Here is a 22,069-nt window from a genome sequence, read left to right as displayed (position 1 = left end):
AATGATATGAACAGAACAGTGCAAAGGAGGACACAGGAAGACAAAGAAGTGTAACAAATGTGCAGAGTCCTGAAACTAGAGCATCAAAGGGAAGAACACACTTAGCATTACTTGTTGAAGGATTCTTTGGGCAAAACATTGAATGATGCAGGAAATGCCAAAAGAAGATGGCATGAATATGCAGAATCACTGTATCAAAAATACTTGGTTGACTTTCAACATTTCAATAGGTAGCTTATGATTAAGAGCTGAAGGACCCTCATAATGATATGGGTCAACTCTGGAGGCACAGTACGAGAATTGTGCCCAATCTGATCCCACCACACCAGGGCAAAATGCTAATGGCATGCAACAAAGCAGCAATGAAATCCCTGGGGAATGCCAAAACTAAACGTTGTGGCCAGGGTATGGCACCCCATCAGACTCAACTGAAAAACACTCCTATAGGTCAATAAACAGACCTGGAACTATTTATAGGCTTTTCTTTTTTATTGTCATTGGTTTGTTGTTGTTCTGGGGTTGGTTTTTTTTTGTTGTTGTTGTTTTCTTTTGTTGTTTTGTTTTTCTCTTTCTTGTTTTTGTGCTTATTATTGTCTCTGCTTATCTATCTAAATAAGATGGGTGGGATCAATAATTTGGTAGAGAAAACAACAGGACCAACAATTCAGAAGGGGGGCATTGGAGTGGTGTGTGGGGGAAAGGAAGTAGGTGTTAAGAAACCCAGGGACAAGGGAACAACAAGTGACCTAAAATCGATGTCAAGGAAGGTGTAGGATGCCTGGGAGGGCTTGGTCAAGGGCAATGTAACTGAAAAGAATTACTGAAATCCAATATGAAGACTCAATATGAGAGTGGGACAAGAGGAAAGCACAAGGACATAGAGGGAAGAACTAGGAGACAAGGCCATTTATAGAGGTCTAAATACAGGCATAACGATAGGAGGACATATCTATGTACACATATTTATATATTATGTATTATGTAGCAGACAGATATTGGGCCTCTACTCAAGTACTCCCTCAATGCAAGAACACTTTGTTCTAATAACCTGGCATTCCACGAGTCTCAGCTTCCTAACATGATTGCAGAAGACAAAATGTGTGCATAAGCAAACATGGTGAAGAAATGGTGCCTGGATATCAAAAGATATAACACCTGATGTCTTAAAGGCTTGAAGATAAACAGGTGGACATCTAGCTGAGAAGCAACAAATCCCACATGGAGTATGTGATAATGAGGTGTCAATGGGATCGGGTATCAGGCATCAAAGACCCAGAACAAAAAATCATATCAATGTGAATGAGGGGGAGTGAAGAGTGGAGACCCAAAGTCCATCTGTAGACAACTGGACTCTTACAGAAGAGTCACAAGAAAGAGACAAGTCAGTCAGGGTGCAGTATAGCACCAATGAAACATACAACTTTCCTCTAGTTATTTAATGCTTCCTGCCCCACACCTGTTATGACCCCAATTCTACCTTATAAATATGACTAGACCAGAGAATGTACACTGGTACAGATAAGAGCTCACAACAAAGGGAATCCAGAATAGATAAACCCCTCAGGACCAAAAATGAGAGTAATGATACCAGGAGGAGAAGGGGCAGGTGGGGGGAAAAAGGGGGACTGATGACAACGATCAACATATAACCCCCTCCCAGGGGAACTGACAACAGAAAAGTGGGTGAAGGGAGACATCAGTCAGTGTAAGACATGAAAAAATAAGCAAATAAGCGAGTATGATTCTAGAAAATGGGGAGAAATCCATGAATGATTGTATTTCCTATCTGGCTGCTGTAAAGTTGGACAGGCTGTCCATTTTCATTTGATTAATAAAGACAAGTTCATATTTTATGCTTTAAAAATTTTTAAAGAGTAAAGCCTTTTTCTTCCAATAGAAAAATATATCTTTAACCTAGGTAGCACCTAGAGCTCCAGTCACATGTGCCACACGTACACTGACTATCCTGCTCTCCCACAGCAAAGGTAGACCAGCAGGTGGAAAGGAACTCCTGGGACGGAAGGTTTCCATTTGTTCAGATGCTTTTTCAGGGCATAAGAACATAGGACATAGCACAAGCTATATTCCAGGCCAAAGTGCTGCAAAAGTAGTCTGGACCAAAGCCATGTGCTAGTCACACTTTTTGGCCCAGGTGAAAGAAAGCGTTGTCAAAAAAATCAAAACAAAATCAGAAAGCCAAAACCAAACAGCTCCAGAAGAATAAACGGGCATAAGTTCATGAGTTGTCTACCTCGCTACTCTGGGAGCCCTTGAACCTGGTGAATTGCCCAAACTTTGGGATGTTGGAATGGCTTGCTCTTGAGCTGACACGGACGTGGTGCTGCCACTAAAAAGAGAAACTGAAACGTTAGTTCAGTAGAAACAGCCCCTGGCTGCACTGAGGGCAATCACCAATGTGTCATAGACAGTGGCAGAAAGCTGGAACTTGCTCCAGAGCCCTGAGCAATGCTTCTTTTACTTCCGCTTGATGTTAAGGAGTGTCTCATAAAGACTTGAAAATGGAACTACTCGAAGTAAACCTTGCCGTTCTACTCTAGACCAGATTGTTTTCCTGATCTAAATCTATGGAGTGGCACTACTAGTAATCCCACCGAAATGAATTTACCGATCAGAGGACAGAACTAGATAGTCCTAGATAGCATCAGTAACACTTTTACAGCAGTGCAGGGAGAGCCCTCTCCAACTCAGACCAAAGGCAGCGAAATGCTTGATCCCGCACAGTTGTGGTAGAAATGCCTTCTAGCAAATAAATAACTAATTTGAAATACCTCACATGAATCATTTTCCCGTGTGGATTTCAGTTATGGATTCAAATACGCAAGCATGTACAGACTGTTTGTATATAACAAGCTCAGAAAATACGGAAGACACAGAGTCCTTGCCCTTAGGTTGTTTCTGTTTCCGTGAGGGAAGAACTGAGAAGATGGAGACATAGGTTGCCTTTTCAAGACAGTGCCACAGCCTGTGAAGGACTCCTGGCCACCACTTCTGGATCAGGAAACTTGGAGTTACGGGACTAGAGTCTCTATTGGCTGAAACAGTTCTTGCACTTTTCTGATAATCAAAGGTTAGGGGTTCAAGTTTACCCAATGGCATCTCTGATGAAAGGCCTGTCAATCCAATTCCAAAAGTCAGTCATAAGTTAGCCAAGAGGGATTAATGAAAGCCAAATGAAGGCTGAACATGATGATGAGACAAGAGGAAGGTAAAAGGAAATAGAGGCAAGGATTAGGAGGCAAAGGACATTTATAGAGATATAAACACATGGACGTACATATGTAAATGTATTTATATATAATGATAGGTATATAGATCTAGTACTTATATGTTAAATATTAAGGCAGCAGAAGGACATTGGGCCTCTACTCAAGTACTCCCTCAACTCAAGAACACTTTCTTCTAGTAACCTGGAATTCTGTGATGCTCACCTTCACAGCATGATAGATCTCTGAAGACAAAATGGGTGTGTAAGCAAATATGGTGAAGAAGGCTGATGGTTCCCAGCTATCAAAATATATCAGCTATCAAAAGATATAACATCTGGGGTCTTAAAGGCTTGAAGATAAACAATCGGCTATCTAGCTGGGAAGCAATAAAGCCCACATGGAAGAAGCACACCAGCCTGTGTGATCCTGAGGTGTGGATGGGATCAGGTAGCAGGCATCAGAAGACCCAAAAGAAACAATTGTATTGATGTGAATGAAGTGGGGGGGGCAGAGTAGAGACCCAAAGCCTATCTGTAGACAATTGGACATCCCCTCACAGAAGGATCACAAGGAAGGGATGAGCCAGCCAGGGTGCAGTACAGTAAGTCTAGTTATTTAATGTTTCCTTCTCCACCCCCCACCCATCATGACCCCAATTCTACCTTACAAATCTGGCTAGACCAGAGCATGCCCAGAACACAGGGAATCCAGGACAAATAAACCACTCAGGACCAACAATGGGAGCATTGATACCATGAGGGTAAGGAGAAAGTGGGGGGAGAGAGGTGGAAACCAATCACAATGATCAATGTATAACCACCCCCCAAAGGGGGATAAACAACAGAAATATAGGTAAAAGGAGACAGAAGTCAGTGTACGATATGAAAATAATAATAATTTATAAATTACCAAGGTTCAGGAAGGAGGGTAAATGAGGGAGGGAGGAAAATAAATGAGAGGCTGATACCAAGGGCTCAAGTAGAAAGAAAATGTTTTGAAAAGGATGATGGCAACATATATACAAATGTGCTTGTCAGATTTGAATCAGTTGATTGTTATAAGACCTGTAAGAGCCCTCAATAAAATGATTAAATTAAAAAAAACCCTGATGGAGCAGAATTCTATTCTGACATATACATGATTAGCATGATTCAGAATAGACTCATTGGTGGTTGTTTTTTGCTTTGTTTTGCTTTTGAGGCACAAGCAAACTGGGAGGAACCAGTATTTAACAAGCAAGACTTGGCCTCCAAATTGCCCTCAGAACATCTGACCTGAAGCCTAAGTCATCAGAATAAAATGTGTGGAAAGAAGCCAAAGCTAAGACCTGAGCCAACCCCTGATAAGAAGAAACTCTCTACCACAAGAGAAATTCAAGCAATTAAAATCAGCATTGCTTGGCTGTAAGACGCACAATGGAGTATAAACACTGGTCAACAGAGATTGTCTATGTGGAAATAGGTTTTGCTTTAAAGTAAGCCTGTAATCTTCCTGTGTCCTCTGAGAAAAGTCTATTTAGATGGCTGTGGTTGAGTTCTGTCAAGTTGGTGCCCACTCATAGTGACCTTGTTGTACAACAGAAAGAAACCCTGCCTGGCCCTGGACCATCCTCATACTTGTTATGTGTAAGTCAATTGCTATGTCTATGTTATCCATCCATCTTATTGAGATTTTTTCCTCTCTTTTGCTGTCCCTCCAATTTATCAAGCATTGTGTCTTTGTCTAGAGACTCTCTCTCTCCTGATAATGTGTCGAAAGTATGAGACAAAGTCTCAGCATCTTTGATTGCAAGGATGAAGAACGCTATTGGACATCTCCCAAAGTAAATGTGTTTATTCTTCTGACAGTGTTTTCCAAATTCCTGGCCAACACCATAATTCAAAGGTATCATTTCTTCTTTGGTCTTCTTTATTAATTGCTCAGCTTTCATCTGTGCATGGCGTGATTGAAAATACCACAGCTTTAGTTAGATATTTGAATCCTAAGAATGACAGCTTTGCTCTACAACATTTCAAAGAGATATTTTGCAGAATATTTACACAATCCAGTAATGTTATTTGATTGCTGCTTCCACAAACATTATTTATGGATCCACATAAAATGAAATCTTGGACAACTTCAATGTTTTTTTCCATTTATCATGATATTGTTTATTGGTCCAAATATGAACATTTTGGTTTTTTACTTGATTACTCCTTTTGGGGTTCCATGAATCATATTCTTCTGAGCTGACCTCTCTGCCTTGAATTTAATGGGACCAGCAGATCCCCTCTGATGCCGCTGCTTGGATTGTGTGTGTGTGTGTGTGTGTGTGTGTGTGTGTGTGAAAATACCTTAACAAACTAAGACAAGTATATTACTGAAAGAACTCTGCAGCTATCCACTAATCACACAGATATCTTTAGGCATGTATTATTTAGAATAAACCTGTGCATGCATGAACCTGAACCCTAGTATTGATGCTTTTTAATGTCCTCTCAGATGTTGAAAGTCTGTATGAAAAATTCTTAACAGCCAATAAACCCAAACTGCCAATGTAAACCAACATCAAAAGCAGTAAAGACTTGAACAAAGGTCAATGCCTTTAATGCCCATAGAAATTCTTAATTCACCATCATAAAAGCGTCTATTGGTACTCCGATACTCTGCCTCTGTGACTTTAAGTTAGGATAAGTGCGGAGCACTGCCATAGAGGAGGAAGCATGATGTTTCCCCAACAGGCTGACTCTGGGTAAGATTGCTCTCCTCTGAGGACCTCGTTTCTTCAAGATATACAATTTTCTGTATGGCAAAGGGATGGCAGTTTAATTATATGTATTAGACAAGCAATTGATTTAACAATATGTTGGAAACCAATTTTTTAAATTACTGATTTTCCCTTAGCCTAACACCTCGTTTGATCTTGGAGGCTGTTTCTCTAAACAGACTGAATTACTCAAAGGAGAACAATGCTCAAAGTACAATAAATTTACTAGTTTATCTTGACCATTGTTTGATGAAAAAATGGCTTTTAGGGACCAGATTTTCCCCCCAAGACATAAGGATCCCAAGGACACGTAGGGGCAACGGTGTTTATGGGTTGCCCTAACTTAAATGAAAACCAGAAATCTCAAAAATTAGACAATATTCAGCTGAAATAACCCACTGCGTTAGGCTAGGTTTTCTACAAAAACAAAACCAGTGGTTCTTGTATGTGGATGTAAATAGAAAGAAATTGATATCAAGAACAGATTCAGACAGTTTTAAAAATGGGTATATTCAGACTGATTCAAGTTTGTGGGTCAGATGTAAGCTAACAGCTTTGCCTGCCTTGAATTTAACATTAGTAAACAGAGATTATCTATGTGGAAATAGGTGTCGCTTCAAAGTAAGTCTGTAATCTTCCTTTGTCCTCTGAGAAAATCTATTTAGATGGCTGTTGTTTGGTTCTGTCCAGTTGGTGCCCGCTCAGAGTGACCCTGATGTACAACGGAAGGAAACTTTTGTATAGTCAATAAAACACAAGCGGTAGCTGCACAAGATGATAAACAGGAAGTAGTAAGATGAGGTAAGAAAGGTACAGGCTGGTGGATACAGAACTGGATGAGTATGAGGCTAACTGAATGAATCCAAGGTCAGATGACGGGATCAGCCGGTAATCCCAGAGGAGGTTAATGAACAATATTAGTTGTTAGGCTGCTTCAAGGAAATCTCATCACGGAGTTAACCACACTATCATAGATCATATTATGGGAGAATCCTGGCCCACCCAAGATGAGATAAAACCCAATTTAGATTACACTCAAAAACTGAGACCCTAAAGTCTTTGTACCATGAAAATAAGCCTCATAACATATTCCTGTATACATGTTTTGCATTCTGTAAAACTCAGATTTTTATTAATATGAACACATCAACATTCAGACCCTAACCCATTCCTTTATAGATTTATCAGGAAATCTTAATGCCATTCTATTTCATAAATCCATGACTCAAACTTCAGACATTTTTCTAGCTACAGCATTTATAACTTTGTTAAGCTTCCCAACAAAAGTTCTAATTTAAGAGTTATAATGCATCAATTCATTTAAAATCTAATCATTTCCTTTACTGTAAGAACTAGCTATTTCTGTTATTAATAGCCTGATACTGATAATAAAATATTCTATGGTAAGATTTTTTTTCATCTCTTAATTTTCATTTCTAATGTTTTTTAAAGATTTTTTTCTGGTGTCAACTTTACATTCACTTCAAGTTTAATAACATAACAAGAATCAATTACATCTACAGGTAATAGCAATAAACCTATTTCTAAATAATGTAAGAGAAAGCAACAAAGCTTTCTTATATCCAGAGAGTAGAACCTTAAAACAGCAGCAGTATTCCCACATAAAAACTCATCTTATATTTTAGTCTAATCAGACTTATGTAGCTAATTTCTGTTCCTTGTGATTTTTGAATCAGTTCTAGACCAGATTCTGGAAAACTTGATTCAATCCTTCTGATAAATCCAATATGTTGCGTTGTTCTTAGGTGCCATTGAGTTGATTCTGACCCATAGCACCCTTTGTACAATGGAATGAAGTTCTGCCCATCCTGCACCATCCTCCCAATTGTTCCTTGACTCGAACCCACTGTTTCAGCCACTGTGTCAATCCATCTCCTTAAGGATATTTCTCTTTTTCACTGCCCCTCTACTTTACCAAACATGATTCTCCTCTCCAGGGACTGGTCTCTCTTGACAACATGTCCAAAGTATGTAAGACTAAATCTCTCCATCCTTGCCTCTAAGGCACACTGACTGTACTTCTTCTCCAAGAAAGATTTGTTTTCCCTTTAATCAGTCCATATTTCTTTCAGCATTCTTCACCAACACCACATTTCAAATGCACAGAATCTTCTTCAGTCTTCCTTATTCAATGTCCAACTTTCAAATGTAAAAGGAGCAATGGAAAATACCATGGCTTGGTTCAGGAACATGCTAGTCCTCAAAGTATCATCCTTGCTTTTCAGTACTATAAAGAGGTCTAATGATCTAATTTACCTAAGTTACCTAATGCAACACCTCCCTGTTTTTCAATGACTAAAGAGGTCTTGTGCAGCACATTTGCCCAGTACAATTTGTTGTTTACCCTCTTGACTGCTGCTTCTATGAGTATTGACTGTGGATACAGACAAGACAAAGTCTTAGACTTCAATCTTTATTCCATTTATCATGATGCTACCTATTGGTCCAGTTGTGAAGATTTGGGTCTTTTTTACATTGGGTTGTTATCCACACTGAAGGCTGCAATCCTTGAGTTTCATCAATATGTGCTTCAAGTCCTCCTCACGTTCAACAAGAACGTTGTATCATATGGGTTGTATCACAGGTTGTTAACAGTTCTTCCTCCAATCCTGATGCCACATTCTTCTTCACATAATCCCACTTCTCTGATTATTTGCTCAGCAAACAGATCAAATAAGTATAGTAAGATAATGTTACCCTGAATGACACATATCCTGATTTTGAACCAGCCAGCATTCCCTTGTTCTGTTCATACAACTACCTTTTGTTGCGTGTACAAGTTCTGCATGAGCACATCAAGTGTTCTGGAAGATCCATTCTTCTCAAGGTTCTCCATAGCTTGTTATGATTCACAGAGTGGAAAGCCTTTGTATATTCAATAAAACACAAGTAAACATCTTTCTGGTATTCTCGACGTTCAGCCAAGATCCAGCTGATATCGGCAACAATATTCCTTGTTCCCTATCCTCTTCTGAATGTGGCCTGAACCTCTGGCAAATTGTCAGTGTATTTTGCAATTGTTGGCTGGGTACAAATATGGATCTTTTTCTGTCAGTTGGCCAAGTAGCTGTCTTCCAAATTTCCTGGCCTAGAAGAGTAAGTACTTCCAGAGTTTTATCAGCTCATTGAAACATTTCAATTGGTAGTCCATCAATTCCTGGAAACTTGTTTTTGGCTAATGCTTGAACTTCTTTCAGTGCCATTGGTTCTTGCTCATAATCTACCTCCTAACCTGGTAGAATATCAAGAAGTTCTTTTTGTTACGGTGACTCTATACCAGATTCTTGCATTATTCAATATTTTCCCCCAAAGAACCTTTCAATGTTTCAAATTGAATTTTCTCTGGAGTTTTATCAATTTAAGATATGCTGAGCTTGTTCTTCCCTTTCTGTTTTCCAAGTCAAGATCTTTGTACAATTTATTATTTTTACTTGGTCTTCTCAAGCTACCCTTGAAAATTTTCTACTAAGCACTTTGACTTCATCATATTTTTTCCATTTGCATTAGCTGTTCTATGATTGAGAGCAGGTGCAGAGTCTCATCTTACATCCACTTTGATCTTCTATTTTCTTTCAGATATTTTTGAAGACTTGCTTTCTTCATGAATGAGGCTCTTGATGTCCTCCCACTGCTCATCAGATCTGCCAGTGTTCAATGCCTCAAATTTGTTCCTAAGGTGTTCTCAAAATTCAGGTGGGATATATCCAAGGTCGTATTTTGGCTCTCAGACTAGTTTTAATTTTCCTCAACTTGAACCTGCATTTACATACAAGCAATCTGTGGCATGTTTCACAGCCAGCCCTTGGCTATGCTTTAGCTGCTGATACTGAGCTTCTCCATCATCTCTTTCCATGGAACTAGCCGATTTGACTTCTACATATTCCATTTGGATAAGTCTATGTGTATAGATGAAGTTTGTGTTGTTGAAAGAAGTTATTTGCTATGAACAAGAAATTGGCCTTGCAAAATTCTATCATATTTTGGCTTTCTCAAAGCCATACAAATGTGTCTCACCCAGAAATTTGCTCTTGCCTTCAAAGCAGTTTATGCAAAGAATGTATTTACTCCTCAAACCAATAATGAAAGAAAATTTTTATATTTGAATAGCAAGAAGCCAACTTCTTCATTTTATATGCCATTTTACATTAAATTCCCTAAAACTGCAAACTATTAAACTTCAGCTAGACAAATAAAACTTTGACCATATGGAATATATTCCTTTTAATAAATCCTTTAAATATTATCTCTGATTAATGTCTCCTATAATGTGCCATTGAAATGGCACATATGCATGTGTGCGCACGTGCACACACACTTCCTTGATTGGCCAGTAGGGTGAGTGCTGGACTGCTAACTACGAGGTAGGCAATTTACACCCCCCAACTACTCTAGGAGAAATATGAGGTTTTCTGCATCTATAAAGATTTACAGTCTTGAAAACCCCATATAGGCTCACTATGAATCAGAATAGACTCCACGGCTATAAGGTCTGGTTTTGTTGTCATTTTTTTACTGCTATGGAGTCAATTCTGTCTCACCGAAACCCTATAGGCCAGAGTAGAATTGCCCCCATTGTCAGTTTCTCTGTCTGTAAATCTTTATCATCTTTTTCCTGAGTGTAACTTCTCATATTTGTGGTTTTATGTACACACACACACACACACACACACATAATCCTTTCTCAAAAAAGCAAAAGTACATAAACTTAAATTACAGTGAATGTTTATTACTCAATTTAATATAAGTGAATTATCTGGAGATCTTGAAAGTATATAACAAATTAATTACTGTTGAAATCTAGTCTATTTAAATTTTATAAGCTTCAATGCAAACTTTAACTGTTTGTCTATTTTTTATAAATCTAAATTTAGCCTTTTAATATCTCTTAAAACTCCTACACCTAGTTGGTAGGGGATTTTTTAAAGTTTTCTTAGGAGTGTGAGGTTTCAGATACTAGAAGCCAGAGAAATTTTATTTCTGTTTTGACCCCCTTATCTGTAGTTCCTATTCAAACACAAGAATTAGTCATCTCAATTCATTTGCATATGTTTAAATAAGCCCCCAAAGGGTTTTTTTAATCTTTTAAAAAATTATTTTTGTTCCTGTTGAGAATATATTCAACAAAGAATACAACACTTCAAGTCTCTCTGTGTACAGTTCAGTGATGTGGGTGGAATTCTTCAAGTCATGTAACCAGTCTCACTCTCCTTTTCTGAGTTGTTCTTCACTGGTCAAGTACTTTGAAAGATGTTCAGAAAATAAAGAAAAAGATTAGCAATGTTCTCTTTTTATTATTTGCTATGACTAGGAATAAAACCCAATAATAGCCAAAGTACTTGAGTTATTTTTGTTTTAAAACACTTTATTGGGGGCTTTCCCTTTTCTGTCCCTGCCCTCCACTGTCCCTGTGTATATTATTTTCAATACCTTTTTCTTTCTACCGTGGATTAAATATTTTCTTCATTATATCTTTTGGCACTTACTGCTTCTTAATGGTTTGGTCAGAATTCCTAGAACAGCATTACTTGACTCATAGTTTTCAAACATTTTTGTCTTTAATGTGGTATTTTACCAGTATGAAGTGTTCTTGGTTTGACTATGCTCTTGATCAATTTAAGGACAAATTTTTGACGCTAATATTTCTCTGTGGAATAAGTGTTGAAACATACTAAGGGCTTTTCATTTGATCATAATCCATACATGCATCCATTGTGTCAAGCACATTTGTACATCATCATTCTCAAAACATTTGCTTTCTACTTGAGCCCTTAATATCAGCTTCTCATTTTCCCCTCCTCCCCGCTCCCCCTCCCTCATGACCACTTGATAATTAATTAATTATTATTATTTTGTCATATATTACACTGTCTGACATCGCCCTTTACCCACTTTTTTGTTGTCCATCCCCCAGGGAGGAGGCTATATATAGATCCTTGCAATTGGTTCCCCCTTTCCATCCAACCCCACCCTCCACCTTTCCAGTATCGCCACTCTCACCACTGGTCCTGAAAGATCATTCTCCCTGGATTCCCTTTGTTTAAAGTTCCTATCTGTACCAGTGTGCATCCTCTGGTCTAGCCAGATTTGTAAGGGAGAACTGGGATCATGATAGTGGGGGGGGGGGAGAATTTAGGAACTAGAGAAAAGTCGTATGTTTCATCGTTGCTATACTGCACTCTGACTGGCTCGTCTCTTGTGACCCTTCTGTAAGAGGATATCCAATTGTCTACAGATGGGCTTTGGGTCTCCATTCTGCACTCCCCCTCATTCACATTGATATTTTTTGTTTTGGGTCTTTTATGTCTGATACCTGATCCCACTGACACCTCATGATCACACAGGCTGGTGTGCTTCTTCCATGTGAGCTTTGTTACTTCTGAGCTAGATGGCCACTTGTTTTATCTTCAAGCCTTTAAGACCCCAGATGCTATATCTTTTTATCAGAATGCTGCTTGAAATCATACAGGGAAACAATGCAGTAAAAGGATCAAATGATAGAGGGGATAAATGCAATGCACCAAAGGGAAATACAAAACTTAAGGTATGAAATAACAAAAATTAAGTAGCAAATTGACAGAGTTTGCCAACAGATTTGAGGAGACAAAAAATTGCACCAGTGACCTAGAGGATAACCGAACAGACCCCAGCAAATGGGAAAAACAGTCAAATAAGACAATCAGAAAAGCTGAAGAAAACCTGAGAGCCATACCTGATGCTTTGAAGAGGATCAATATTAGAATAATTGGACTACCAGAACAAGACACAACAAAGAAGTCAACAGCGAAAATAGCAAGGAAATTCTTAGAGGAAAACTTCCCCAGCTTAATAAATGAAAATCAGGAAACCATTCAGGAGGCTGAAAGAACACCAGCCAGAGTAAATCCTAGGAACAAGTCACCAGGACACATAATTGTTAAATTATCCAACTATGAGGAAAAGGAGAAAATCATAAAAGCAGCTAGGGAAAAGCAAACAGTCATGTATAAAAGGTACTCCAATAAGAGTATATTTAGATCTATCAGCAGAAACAATGAAGAAGAGGAGGGAATCGGGTAACATATTCCAAAAATTGAAGGAAAAACAACACAAACCCAAGAATATTTTACCTGGCCAAATTATCTATTAAGATAGATGGAGCAGTAAGAGTCTCCCCAGACAAGGACAATCTCAAAGAATACATACAAAAGATCCTTGCCGATTCAGTATGGGCAGAAGATCAACACTCACCAAGGGCAAATAAGAGACCATCACATAGAACAACTCCACCCATAAGGTGACAAAGAGAAAACAGGCCCCAGAATAGCATTGGCTCAATAGTGGAAAGAAGGCAAACATAAACCACACACACAACACAAGCGAATGAGATAGGTAGGAAAACACCCAACACAAAAGGTACAAGATGACATCACAGAGTCCACAGATGGATGTAATAACACTGAATGTCAATGGCCTGAACTCAGGCATTAAAAAGCAGAGGCTAGCAGACTGGCTCAGAAAACATAACCCATTGATCTGCTGCCTACAGGAGACACATCTCAAGCTTGCAGACAAAAACAGGTTGAGAATTAAAGGCTGGAGAAAAATATACCAAGCAAATGGCAATGAAAAAAAAAAGCAGGGGTAGTGATCTTAATATCTGACAAAATTGACCTCAAATTATAGGCCATAACAAGAGACAAGAAGGGACACTATATAATGCTCAAGAGTTATTTTTAAATTGTTTCCTTCTATGTTTGTCCTAAGCCTTTGGAACTGCTAGTTTGTTTAAGACAAAATGACCTCTATTATGTAAATAATATATATTCAACAATATCTAACTTATGTTCCTTCAAAAATAGCAATTTCAAAATGGTTACATTTTTATAAAACTGCCATTTTATGTTGAATAACATATTTTTAGTTAGAAATTTAGAATAAATTTTCCTTTTGACGTCTTGCCATGCTAGCTAATGTATAGCATAGGGTCACTATGAGTCAGAATTGATTCAATGACAGTGCATATAGTAATCAAGCTATTTTTACCTTTTTAAAGGTACTGATTTATGTTAAAATTCCTCTGACATGGTTATTGAAAGCCTATATAATCACATAGTTAGAAGAAGCAGTTTTATTTATTGCTGAAGCTTCGAGCAATCTCAAGGAACCTGAGAGGAAAGAGAAACCCCGACAGAGAGGTCTTTTCAAATTAAAATAGAACTTTTAATGACAGAATCTTATCTGTTTTTCTATATGACCCAGTGAATACCATCTTGGGTGAGAATTTCACACTCCTTGGGGCTTTGAAGTCAATTTAAAAACCAAACTTTAAAGGTCTCTGCCTGTGTTTTCCCTTATAACCTTCTGTTTTATGACAACCAACAACAGTGTGACTTTCTCAAAACAGCACAACACAAAACTTCACACATACAAGTAGCTACATAATTTCAAACAGTTTCAGTTAAGTCAGCCTATCTTAAAATTTTACAGAGCTCCCTCAGGTCCAGCCCCCAAACTCTTGTTCCAAGCCTTAGACAAATAACCCTTTCCCTAAAGGTGGCTACTTACTTCATTTCACAAAAGTAGTCTGGAACCATTACCAATTTTCCCTGAGAATTTCTTGCAATATTGGGTGATTTTATACAAAGTTTGGGCACAATAAAGTCAGATGGCAACACTTAGCAACAGTGAAGTATTGTGTTCAGTTTTTCAGTGTTTTAGTCAACAATTGAAATTCCTTGTATCAGACCTCATAATTGTGCACAAAAATTTTGATTTACAAGCCAGAGTCCCAAGACAAATACCTGCTAGAGAATAGACCAAAGCATTAGCAAACAGAACCCAAACTTCCCTTAACCATACAACATACATATTACAAAGATTTTTAGGGGGAAAGTAAAGACACATACAGAAACACATTTTCTCACAGTGATCACTGACATTCTAAATTCGAGTATATTCAGTTTAAAGTAGAACCCCCAAACCAGTGTCCTGATTAGTTGAGAAATCTGTGCTCTATTCTCAAGGATGATAAGAATTAAGTTGAAACTTTGGTTTCTCTCAGGGCCAAATAAAATTGCTATGAGGGAGCTGATCTGAGATCCTAATCAACTCAATAGAAAATTTCTTTGAATGATCAAATTCATTTTCCCAACTTGTTTTTAATGAGACTGTGCCAGGCTGATATATACAAACAAGTGACAGAGCCACTGACCATGGCTATACAAGGAGGTATCCCACACCCACCCCACACACCCCAAAATGGAATAAAGCTCAGCTGGGTGGAGCTGTCACAGTATGCATTTTTCCTGCTAGCCAAGCATGGAGCAACTCACTCTGAGTAGGTGTACCCAGTGGCTTCACCTGGGAAGTTTCTCTGTGGTCAGTGAATTTTTTTTTGTAAAAGCAGTTTTATTCAAAACTCCTTTTTTTGTGTGTGTCATGGCCAATTTCAGAGAACAGCATGTGCTATGGATTAATTTTTCTGTTTGAAAAATGCCACAGAAACCGTTGTGATTTTTAACTTACAAGGAAGGACAGCGCTAAGGGGAAAAGACTCAACTGTATGAGTGGCTTTCTCATTTCAACAAAGGTGAGATGTCCATTGATGATAAACCTCATTCTGGAGGTCCGTCAACTTCCCGATTGGATGAAAAAGTCAACTCATAGTGTATGTGGAGTTTGTTCCACCAGATCAGACTGTTAGTCAAGCCTTGGAGGTTCTGAAAAGATTGTGTAACTGTTTGTTACAAAAAATGTCTGAATTATGGCAGATGGGGACTAGTTTTGCTACCACAACAATGCACCATCCGTATTAGTAACCAGTTTGGGCCAAAAACAGCATGCCTCTCTTGCCCCACACACCTTACTCACCTTATTCCATGCGAATTCTTTTTGTCTCCAGGAATGTAGAGGGACATGAAAAAAGAGCAATTTGAAAACTTAGAAGAGGTGAAGAAAAAAATGAGGGAGATACTGTCAGCCAGCCAAACAGATGAGTTTGAAAAATGTTTTCAAGAATAGAATCACAGGTTTGACAACTGTAATAAGTATAATGGAGAGTACTTTCAAGTTGATAAGCTTGTTTTGTAAAAATAAGAAAAAGAAAAGAAAAATGGAAATCCTAGCTTTAAAGTAAATTCTGGGTTTTTTTTGAGAGGGGTTACCCTCTCTATATGGGACCAAAGTCTTATAAAGGAACTCTGCGTTATCCCTAGATAGGACAATTCTCTGAGTCAGAGGAAGTTTGCATTGGTGCCCTTTGATTGTACAGCTTATAGAGTCCAAGAGTCCATAAATCAAAACCTTCTATGACAGTAATTAACTCAGACTCTTTTTGACTGCTCTCACCAGCAAAGACCAACAAAGATTCTTGAGCTTAGTACTAGCACACCAACCTAATACCACCAGAGGGGCCAAAATAAGACCCTTGCAAGAGACAGAGAGAAGGGGTGGGAGGAACATTAGATCAGAGTTACCACATGCAAATTCTCTTAAAATTTACAAATCTGAAGATACAAGCAAACACTACTATGGGTGTTTGTCCTAGATTGAGTTATGTGCCCCCTCCCACTCCCGAAATAATATATGTCAACTTAGCTGGGCCATGATTCTCAGTGGTTTGGCAATAATGCAATTTGGCAATTGTATAATACTCCCCATGATGTGATAAACCAATCAGTTGTAAACGGATTAAGGGTGGGATCTGATCTGATGTCAGAGGAGTTTCTCCAGAGTGTGGACTGTGGCACCTTTTATCCTTCAAGACATAGAAGAAGAGAGAAGGAAGCAGGGAGCAGAAGAATCTACTACCACCAAGAAAGAAGAGCCAGGAATGGAGTGTGTTCCTTGGAGCTGAGGTCCCTACACTGAGAAGCTACTAGTCCAGCCTCATAAACTCTGAGAGAATACATTCCTTTTTGTGAAAGTCACCCATCTGTTGAATGTCTATCAAAGCAGCACTAGACAACTTCGTGCTAAAGCACAATGGGAGATATTTGCAAGACCTGTAGGAGCAAGTTTTAGTTTCTTATAAGTTGAACTGCTGTTTTTCCTCTGGATTCCTTACACGATTACACCCAGAAATAACAATCACACCGAAAGAAAGCACTAACGAGTCTCAAGCAACAAACAAACACAAAGAGAAAGAGATTAATAAGGGTCTCAGAATGTCACCCCAAAACTCTTTGCTCAAAATCCAAGGGTGCTTACCTCATTAGCTTCCCAGGGTGCATGAAAAATGGTGAGGTATAACAAAACCTTTCCTATGACACCAGTTCTCATCCTTGACTCAAGAGAAGTCCCATCAGGAAAGACAGCCTTGGATCCCATCTTCATTGCCATCTTGCACTAGGGGAGAAAAGACTCCATGTTCAAATATGTTCTACAGAGACCCATGCAAAGAACAAAAAACAAATCACAAGTGGGGGAAACCGTCAGTGTGGGCACACAGTACAGGGGTCAGCTGTGAACATCTAAGCTGACCTCTCTGCCTTGAATTTAACTGATCCAGCAGATCCAAAGCCACTGCTTTGACTGTATTTTTTTTTTCTGGATCCTATTGATTAATCAGAGACTTGTGCTTAGTTCCAGTTAGTTCCATAAACTCATTTTCATTACCTTGCTTTAAACACTGACATAAATAGGAGCTCTGAGCTATCTGATCTTCATGCAACACGTTTTACACCCATTGAGCCATGAGTTTGTTAAGGCCAAGGTGTTCATTTAAAATTGAAAATACTGAACCATGTAAGATGTTGAACTCAATAGCAATCATGTCAATTGTGATCTCTGGACATCAGCCAGAGTTTCTCCATTGTCAAGTTTGATAGTCTTTTCTCTCTTGGCTCATCTTTGAGGTCTTCCTGGCCTTCCTTAGAACATTTGATTCATATCAAAACTGCTATTTTGTGTGGGGAAGGATTTCCCATAAACATGCTGCAAAGCTTCAATGAATTGGGAAGACGTCCACTTGAGTTTTGCTAAAATGCCGCCATTAGCCCTGACCTGAAAGTCATTTTTCCCATGGCACAAAAAGTATCCTTTCTTGAAGACCCTTAAGGAGACCAAGACAAATGTATTGCTGAGTGAATTTGTCTGCAGTCATCTAGTGATCACAGAGACAAATTTAAACACATTTTGTTTGGAATAAACCCATGTATGTATGGACTAGAACCCTCATAGCCATACATTTTTTTTCAACCAACCCTTAAAATTGAGTACCTTCCAACCTATTGGTCCCCTCTTCTAGTACCATATTGGACACTATTCTGACAGAATTCACAGAGTTTTTGTTGGCTAATTTTCTGAAGTAAATTCGAAGGCCTTTCTTGATCTGGAAGCTCTGCTGAAACCTGTCAACCATGGGCGACCCTGCTGCTCTTTGAAATGCAGCGGAGTAGCTCTCAGCAACATAGCAACACACAAGCCACCTTCAAAGCCCAACTTAAACTAGGAAATTCTCAGGTCCTTACTGCCATGTTCTGTAACTTTCTGACATGCTACAGATGTCTCTCAAACATCTACTATTTGTGTGCTTTTCCAGTGGAGTGCAGTCATGCAAATAATGTATTAAAAAACCTGTGAACATGGCACCTCCTGTTTCAGCATGCATCCCCTTAGGAAAAAGCCACAAAGACTGGCCCTCATTTGAAGAAGGCTGAAAATGACAACTCAAACCTGACTCATGTCACCACCAGTGTGGTTTTCTGCCATAGAATCAAGCACACCATGAAAAATTATAAAATTAAGAAAGAGGGTGGGATGGGAGAGGAAAGTGAACTAATAAAATTCGTTCATGCACAAGAATTTAGTTCCATTTACTAGTTCCTATTTATAACGGGATTCGTAGAGAGATGGAAAACTAATTCGTTCTGTAGTTTCACCCGCATCACAATAAAAGGTTTTTTAGGTTTAGTTTTGTTTTAAGTCATCTATATGAGACCAAATGGTCAACAATTACTTTTTTAAAAGATGAGACTGTAAGGGGACAAAGAAACTAGAGTAATAGAAATGGAACAAGCAGAAAGGAGACATTGATAACAAGCACACATTGTAAACAATGTGGCTGAAAAGTTGGGGTAGAGATTGTTGGATGAGAACCTTAACTGCTGTGTAAACTCGTACTAAAGTGGTGATTTTGGATGGGCAGTGACTGGAGCAGGGCAAGGTAAGATCAGTCAAAGTCAGAGTGGAGGCCATGGTCAGGAGGTGGCAAGAAGAATGTAAAGATAAGAAAAGGAATTATGAGCCTCCATTACCAACCAGAGTAGGGTAAAAGAAGGAAATAAAGGGACCATAAATGTACCTACAACCCCTCACACTCAGTATCAGTTAAAGTTACTGAAGCTAGAGAGGATCAAAGACTACCTTCTCATGGAGGAAGAGTTCATTAGTGATCAGGAGCAGATGGTGCCACTAGAAGAGAAGTAGGGGAACATAGGTCAAAGGTCTATGATCTGAGGGGGACCCCAATGTCAATGGGGACCTTGGAGGGGATCATGCCATCGTGTCTATGTGGGTTGGCTCTGAGCACAATGTCAGCCATCCGTGGTTCATAGACAGGGATCTGCTGGAGCCGAGCTCCGTAGTCCTGTTCAACCACGGGTGCATGCTGTGGTCAGGTGCTGATGAATGACACCGACCCCGTGGTCACAGTGATGAAGGGGGAAAAGACCCCCAGAAGACCTGTGCTGACATGCGTTGGAGGGGCTAGACAACCAAATTCTGGAAATTAAGGCATCTGTGAAGCTTCCTTTCACTCATCCTGAGTATTATGAAGATATGGGGATAAAGCCACCTAAGGAGGGGGATCATCCTCAATGGCGCCCTTAGTGCAGGTAAAACCTCACTGCCAAAGCAGTTTGAAAACCAAACCTTGGCCACATTCTTGCGTGTAGTTGGCTCTGAGCTTATTCAGAAGCACCTGGGAGATGACCCCAAGCTTGTGCGGGAGCTCTTTCGAGTGGCTGAGGTAGCAAGCACCGTCCATGTCAACTGCACAGATGAGATGGATGCCCAGAGATTCAAAGGGTGAGAGAGAGGTTCAGTGAACAATGCTGGAGCTCCTGAACCAGCTGGATGGGTTTGATTCTGGGGATGACGTGAAAGGGATCATGGCCACCAACCAGATAGAAACCCTAGATCTAGCCCTTACCAGGCCGGGCTGCATTGACTGATGAGAAGGTGAAGAAGCACTTCTTTCAGATTCACGCAAGCCTACTGATGCTGGCCGATGATGACACCTTGCATGACTCGATCAAGGCTAGAGATGATCTCTCTGGCGCCATCAGCAAGGCTATCTGCACTGAAGCAGGGCTCATGGCTCTGACGGAGCAGAGGGATGAAAGCCACAAATGAAGACTTAAAAATGTCAACAACAAAAGCAAACAAGAAGGCTTCCCCACAGGACCCTAAGTACTCACACTTTTTCACCATGCGAGCTTATAAAATGATCAAGTCAAAATGATCTACCAACTACAAAAATGCAAAATATATATTTAATTTAATTTATTTATCGCATTTATTCATAAATGCATTAAGAATTCTTTATATATACAATGTATGTTTATGAACCTTACATAACTGCATGAGTCCATATTGCACAACACAACACAATCAACTATGTACATTTGTTGTCATTACCTGAGTTTACTCTGATGACTTGCACTGGATGGACTGAGCCAGGGATGCATAGTCCAACTATGGCCCATTGGCCACAAGCAGCCTGCTGAAGACATTTATCCAGCCTACCAGGTGTTTTTGCCCCATTTGTTTTGTTGGGATTTTTTTCTTCAAAACAAGATCTATGCAGTGTGCATAGGAATTTGTTCATAGTTTTTTTAAAAAACAATAGTCCGGCCCTCCAATGGGTCTGAGGGACAGTGAACTGGCCCCCTGTTTAAAAAGTTTGAGGACCCCTGGTCCAGACAGTAGCTGCTGACAGCCAGCCTTAAGCACACCAAATGATCATCAGTCATGGTGGAATGGTACTTGGACTTAATGATCTTTTTGTGGGAAAAGGCTGACTCACATAAATAAGTAGAGTCAAATAATGCAGTCAAGGGAGGTAACATATTTTCTCATGTTTAGGTACTTTCCCTCTGTAAGTACGTTCCAGAACTGTCCATGTGCGCTGCATGAATGTCGGCTTCTAGTGTCAAAATCTCCCATTCTGAATGAAAGTGCTATGTTTTTGTCTTCATACTTGGTCTAGCTCCCCCACTCATTTTAATATCCTTTCTTACATTTCAGAGAAAAAAAACAAGGTCTAAAAATTGGCGAATACTTAGCTTGTCAGTTCTGCTGCACTTAGCGCAGTTGTTTGAGCATGCATTTGACACCTAAGATTGCATCTGATTGGCTGTGCTGTATATCAATAAGTGATGGGATTGATCATAGGCTTATGTCTATTTTTTTTAATGCCATGTGCTCTACTCACACTACATTGGTGATTGACCCCTGTTCTAAGTGAACCACAGGGCGTTCAAAACACGGCGGGGTGGGGGGGTGAGTTTTCTCAACCCCTTAGAAGAGTGGGGCTCGGGACGCTGGCCAGAGGGGCTCTGTCCCATTGGAACCTTCTCCCTCCCTCTTTGGGTGCATGTGCTGTTTAGGATACTTAGTGGGCAGGACAGTCTTGCTCCCATAAAAGCTACTCCTTCAAGGAACAACAAAAAAAAAGGTTTCTAAAAGGAAAGCTTATATAGAAAATCTTTCCTTAGAATTTTCATTATACATGTGTCTTCAAATTCATTCCTTGTGAATTCTAAACCAAGGTTCTGTACATGAAAATATTTAGTCGATCCCATGGTGTGGTAAAGTGAAATTGCTTGGTAGGGCTCTTCCATTCAGTCTTTGTGACCGAGTAGGAGGATGCAAATTAGCTATAGAGGATGCTAACTCTGGGTATAAAAGAGCCGTCTCAAAAGCATTCTATGACCACCAAGAGAGAAGAGCCACTGGTCGAGGACATGTCAGAAAGCTTCTTGAACTGGCAGAGGCAATAGAGCAGCCATGCCAAGACAAAGCAGAGGGGCAGCACTGCGAAGACCATGAGACTGTGAGGCAGAGCAGTGGGTGGGCTTCCTGGCCCATAGAG

At 39.5% G+C, this 22,069-nt stretch overlaps 1 pseudogene; it reads left to right on the top strand.

The window, feature by feature from the left end:
• Window positions 1–19,149: 19,149 nt before the first annotated feature.
• Window positions 19,150–22,069, top strand: part of LOC142428625 (26S proteasome regulatory subunit 4 pseudogene) — a 36,950-nt pseudogene continuing 34,030 nt past the window's right edge.

This window comes from Tenrec ecaudatus, chromosome 16 (genome assembly GCF_050624435.1).
Source record: "Tenrec ecaudatus isolate mTenEca1 chromosome 16, mTenEca1.hap1, whole genome shotgun sequence".
NCBI classification, from domain to species: Eukaryota; Metazoa; Chordata; class Mammalia; order Afrosoricida; family Tenrecidae; genus Tenrec; species Tenrec ecaudatus.
This window is presented reverse-complemented; position numbering and strand designations above follow the sequence as displayed.